We start from the raw sequence: 6,753 nt of genomic DNA, 5'->3' as shown, positions 1-6,753 counted from the left end.
ATTATTATAAAGGAAAAAAAAAATGTTAAAAGAAAATAATTTTCCTTTTTTTTTGTGTTTAGTAATTAATTATATATTTTTTAAAATAATTGAATAAGTAAAATAAATTTTAAGTAAAATACAAAAATTATTTATTAATTTTAAATTTATTTTTTATCACTATTTTTTTTTTCTATCATTATCTCTTAAACTTTTAGATAACCAAACATAATCTAAGAAAAGATAAAGGGAAAAAAGAAAAGAAAAAAATATATAATTTTTATCTTACATGATTATTTATGAAAAAGTTGAGGGTGATGAAATTAAATTATCGAGGAATACATTTTTTTTAAAATTATGTTTGATTTTGAAAAATTAGAAGAAAAATGATAGTAAAAAAATAAAGAAAAAGAAACGAAGAAAAAAAAAATAAATTTTCAAATATAAAATATAAGAAAATTAAATTATATTTGATTTTTACTATAAAATCAAATATAAGAAAATTATTTTTTTAATATTTATTTTTCTTAAACCAAATATAACCTAAATTTTCTTCAACAAGTATATTTTAAAGATGCAATGAACTATAAGTTTACATATTTGGGCAAAAAGTAACCGAATAATATAATATATTGGGAGAGAATCCAAAAGTGGTACAATTTGCAATGAATCTGACAAAATTTTCGAAGTGGTGTCCAGATGGAAGGTGGTTTTATTCAAAAGAGAGTTGGTACGATCTTGATATTTTTCAAGAGTACTCGATTTAGTTTGATATTTTTAACTTGTAGCGTACCTTCCTATCAAGAAATTTAAAGTCAGTACAACCTTTTCCTCACTCTCTCTAAGTCTCTCATTTTTCTTGCTCTTTAGTCTTTTCACTTGTTTGGTTTCATTAATTTATGAATCTAAACCTAGACATACATAGGTGTCTCCTTTTTGAGGCTATCTTTCATCATATCTCACAATTTTCCTTTTGTTTTTTTTTTCTCTTACCAATCTTATATTCTTTAGTTTTCTTTATTCTTTTTTAATTCCCAATTAAGTGCCAATTAATGTCAAAGTGTACATGTAAAATTTAAAATTTAGGAGCAAAGTGCATTTTGGTAGGCATATAAAAAAAAATGAGAATCTAAAATTTTAAAATTCAAACTTAATATATTTATCTAAAAATTATTAGAATTTTGTATAATTTTTAATCAAATATACTATTTTTGAGCATCGGATAATAATTTTTAATGATGTAAGTGTTATCTTTGACCACCTAAGATCTATATGATATGAGTGCATAAATTTTTTTTGTTCCCATTTTTTATTTATTTTTTTACTTGATTATATTAAAACACATTTTCTCATGTATGTATTAGGATAAAGTCATTTAAAAGTATGACATAATGTAATAAATTTGAAATTAATTATTTATTTAATGACGTTTTAGTTTCACTTTTATCTATTCCTATTCTATGTATTATACTTATGAGCATTATTATCTGCATCTTTTGAATTGTACGCGACTTAAATGCATTAAGAGGTGCATAGAAGATCTAAGTCATGGTTCCTTACAAATAGATGATTTGTTCACAACCGGTTCATGGGTCTTGGCAACTTATTAAATGTTGTAGTGCACCACGTTCTAATTGGAAAGATGATTGGTCTTGACTATCAAGATGAGTTTCTCATGGTAAATACACTAGTGTGTATGGTTACACATTGGACATGACCTACAATGAGTCACGACTTAAGGCTATCAAGTAGTCATGACCTCACCAAGTTGCTTCATTGTGTTATTTCTCAACCTTGAGAGAATATTAAGTTTATGTTGAAGTTAGCAATGACTTTGACCTACGGGTGAGATCGTTAGCTGATCATATATTCTTTATGGATTTGGTCATTGTTGATGGAAATCGATATCAATAGGTATTCTCAATAGAGACACCATGATAGCTCTTGGGATTGAAACAATGTGTCCTCTTGGGTGATCCTAAGGAGGTGTGTTTATGGAAACTATAGTCATAATAGTTCCTTAAGTGAAACTTGACATAGGCTCTTTGAGAGTTAAGATATGTCAATTGAACACACAATAAGAGGATTTGTGACTCAAGGATGGTAGAGGTAGTTTTGAAAGGCTGATAACTTTTACCTTGGTAGACTACGGACACTAGTTCATGGGAAGACTGAACACAATGGATAGCAGGTCACGGACCCGAGCACTTGATGTTTTGTTGTTATTTACATAGGATACTGGAGTTTAGTTGATTATCTGTAGTGGGATGTTGAATTAACTTTAGAATTGGATTCTGAGAGAGCCAATATTCCTATGGGTCATCGCTTTGAGCTTATATACCTTGTTGGCATGGGTTATAAGGGTCAGATTGACTCTAGGTTTACTTTTATGCATAAGGGCGTTTTGGCAATTACATAAGGTTGCATAGTGGTAAGTGAACAAGGTCTCTAGATTGGGCTAACTGATTAATTAGTAGACCCTATTGGGTTTATTAATCAATTAGAACTCATTTTGGGCTAGATTAAGTGACCTAAGCCCATGTGGGCTCAAGTCACTTAAGCCCACTTAGGAACCATATAAATACCCCATAAAGGTTAGTGTTTCCATAGATTTTGTCTTCCACCATCCAGAGAGATTGAGAGTCACAACCTCCACCATCTTTCATTCCCCTCTGAAAGTGTGCCAAGATCAAGGTTCGAGTCATCAGGCCGAAGACTTTGGGTTTACGAGACTTCTACGATTTCGATCTTCATCTCCACAATGTGGATTTGATTCGAGAACATCCAAATTTGAGGTATGATTTTCATTAGCACTTTCTGAATCATTTTAAGGTATAAAAATGCTATTTTTCCATTGAGCATAGGATTTAGAAAAAAACATGGGATAATTATACATGTTCCTAACCTGATTCGGACTTGGGAAATAGAGAGATCTAGGTTTTTCCATTCAGTATGGAACACATGGTTGACAATTTAACACTCCATTTTTGTTCTTAATTATGATAAGCATGTGATGATGAACAATGAGAATGATTTTTTGTTTTTCAACAACGAAGTTTCATAAAAAATGGCATGAAGATAGTACTCTATGTTTTTGTAATGGGTGGTCTTATGTATGTGATGCTATGTTTTATATCAAATATTTGCTTTGTTGTAGAAATGATGAGTAAATATCAATCTAATAAAAAACTAAAATATTGAACATCAATTAAGCACATACTCAAGTTGTTGGGATAGACCCTTAGAAAGTGTGACATGACGTATAATATTTATGATCTCGTTTTTCTTTTATTATCTCGTATGCATCGATTGGTTATTTGAGCATTTACACTCATATTACTTGTATTGCACATGACTTTGATGCATTAGAAGTTGTATAGAAGATCTAAGTCATGAGTTTCTTAAAATGTGATAAGTGTCTTACAATTGATTCATGAATTTAGGCAATTCGATAAAGATTGTAATGCACTACCTCCTAATTAGAGGGATGACTTGTCTTGATCATTGTGATGACTTTTCCTATGGTGAGTGTACTAATGTCTATGGTTACATATTGGATAAGACCTACAATGAATTGTGACATTAACTATTAGGTTGTTATGATTCACCAAACTATTATACCGCATGAACTCTCAACTTCAAAAGGATATTGAGTCTATGTTGAAGTTATCATGATGCTTTAACCTATGGGTAAGACCCTAAAGTGGTCACATATTCCTTAGGGATTAAGTCACACTATTGATGAAAGTTTGAGACAACTGTTAGGAACCTTGGATCTCTCGTTCTCATATCGTGGATCATATAGGTGTATGCAAACTACCCTAGGCCTCTAGATCCTATGCAACATAAGCAAAAATCAAAATTTTAACATTCTAGGATCCAGAGATAAGGGATTAGAAATTTTTACCTTTGATTTGAATGTTTCTAAATCAATTTCGCTTGGTGAAAATGAAGCTTGAAGAGTCTGAAAGTCTCGTACACTCAAGATCTTTCGCCCAATGACTTAAACCATGATCTTGGCACTTCAAGGTGTGGGCTTTGGAATGGAGGAATCTTAGGTTCTCTCTCTCTCTAGAGCTAGAAGATAGTTGTGTCTCAAAAGTGATGAAAACCCTAGCTTCTAAGAGGGTATTTATATCCCCTATTGGGCTTAAGTGACTTAAGCCCACCAAGGCTTGGGTCACTTAATCTAACCAAAAAACGGGTCTTAGTTGATTAATTAACCACATATGATCATCTAATTAATCAATTAGCTCAATTTAAACCTTGTTCACTATTCCCTGTGTAACATTCCATAATTACTAAAATGCCCTTTATGCACGAGAGTGAATTAAGAGCCAATTCAACTCTCATAAACCATGTTATCATAGTATATGAGCTCAAAGTGAGGACCATTAGGACCCATAGGACTACTTGCTCTTAGAATCAAATTCTAAAGTTGATTTAACATTCCACTAAAAAGAATCAACTACACTCTAGTATCTTATGTAAATAAAAATTAGATGAAGCTCGAATCTGTGACCTACTATCTATCCACTATATGCAAACTTCTCATAAATTGGTGTCCGTAATCTAATAAGGTAGTGCTATCACCTATCAAGATTACCTTTCCAATACTTGAGTTACAGATCCCACTTATTATATGATCAATTGATGTACTATAGCTCCAAGTTGCATATGTCAAATTTTCACTAAAGAAAATGCTATGACCATAGTTTTCTAAATCACATGTCCTTTGAATCACCTAAGGTGACACACAATCTCAATTTATGAGATATCATAGCGCCTCTATTGAAAATACTTATTGTCACTAGTTTTCATCAATAATGACCAAATCCATAGAGATATATGACCACTTTAGGGTCTCACTATAGGTCAAAGCCTCTTGTTGAATTTGACACACACTTAATATCCTCTTAAGGTTGATAGTCTATGCAATATAGTAGCTTGGTGAATTATAAAATTGATAGTCTTACGTTATGATTCATCATAGGTCTTGTCTAGTGTGCATTATATACATTAAAGCACTCACCATGAGAAAACAATCCTAACGATTAAGATAAGTCATCTTTCCAATTAGGAGGTAGTGCACTACAATCTCATATAATTGCCCAAATCCATGAACCATTTATGTACAACCCATCACTCTGCAAGGAACCCATAACTTGGATCTTCCATACAACTCTTAATGTACTTCAAGTCATGTACAATGAAGTAATGTGAGACGTGTGTGCTCAAAGAATCCAATCAATGCATAATTGGATAATAAATGGGAACCAATAAATATAAATAAATAAATACATTTATAAATGTATTTTAATTTATTACATCATATTATGTTTTTTAGGGCTCAATCCCAATAATAACATGTATTCTTAATAAAAACATCATGATATCTCATGAGATTGAGATAATGTGTCTTTTTATGTGACCTAAGGACATGTGATAAAAATAACTGCAAATATAACAATTCCTTTAATATAATTTGACATATACTCTTTAGGAGTTAGAATATGTCAGTTGATCATATAATAGGAGAATCTATAACTCAATGACTAAATATGTTTTCTTAATGGGTTGATAACATTATCTTATTAGATTACAAACACCAGTTCATGGGGAGTGTGCATGCAATAGACAGTAGGTCTGAAGGGAAAAACCTAGATATCTCCGTTTCCCAAGTCCTGATCAGGTTAAGAACATGCATAACTATCCTAGTTTTTTTTTTTTTTTCTAAATCCTATGCACAGTGAAAAAAATAGCATTTTTACACTTTAAAAGGATTCAAAAAGTGCTAACGAAAACCATACATTGGATTCGAATGTTCCCGAATCAAATCCACATGGTGAAGATGAGTATCGAAATCGTAGAAATCTCGTAAACCCAAAGTCTTCCGCTCGATGACTTGAACCTTGATCTTGGCATACTTCTAGTGGAGAGGAAAAAAAGGTGGAGGCTATAACTCTCAATCTCTTTGGATGGTGGAAGACAAAATTTATGGAAACCTTAACTCCTATGGGGTATTTATAGGGTTCCTAAGTGGGTTTAAATGACTTGAGCCCTCATAAGCTTGGGTCACTTAATTTAGCCCAAAATGAGTTCTAATTGATTAATTAACCTAATAGAGCATACTAATTAATCAATTAGCCCAATCCAGTGATCTTGTTCACTTACCCCTATGCAACTTTACGCAATTACCAAAACACCCTTATGCATAAAAGTGAACCTAGTGTCAATCAGACCCTCATAACCCATGCCAACAAGGTAAATGAGCTCAGAACAGGGACCACTAGGACCCATAGAAATACTGGCTTCCTCATAATTCAATTCTAAAGTTGATTCAACATCCCACTATAGAGAATCAACTAAACTTCAGTATCCTATGTAAATAACAATGACACACCAAGTGCTCGGGTTCGTGACCTATTATCCATTGTATTCAGTCTCCCTATGAACTAGTATCTGTAGCCTAACAAGGTAAAAACTACCAATCTTTCAAGACTACTTCTACCATCCTTGAGTTACAAATCCTCCTATCGTGTGTTCAATTGACATATCTTAGGTCTCAAATAGCCTATGACCATAGTTTCCATGAACACACCTCTTTAAGATCACCCAATGGAACACACTGTCTCAATCTCAAAAGATATCATGGTGTCTTTATTGAGAATACCTATTGCTACTGACTTCCATAAAAAATGGTCAAATCCATAAGGAATGTATGATCAGTTTACGATTTCACCTGTAGATCAAAGTCATTGTTAAATTTAACAC

This window comes from Vitis riparia, chromosome 10 (assembly GCF_004353265.1).
Source record: "Vitis riparia cultivar Riparia Gloire de Montpellier isolate 1030 chromosome 10, EGFV_Vit.rip_1.0, whole genome shotgun sequence".
Taxonomy (NCBI): domain Eukaryota; kingdom Viridiplantae; phylum Streptophyta; class Magnoliopsida; order Vitales; family Vitaceae; genus Vitis; species Vitis riparia.
Note: the sequence above shows the minus strand (reverse complement) of the source record.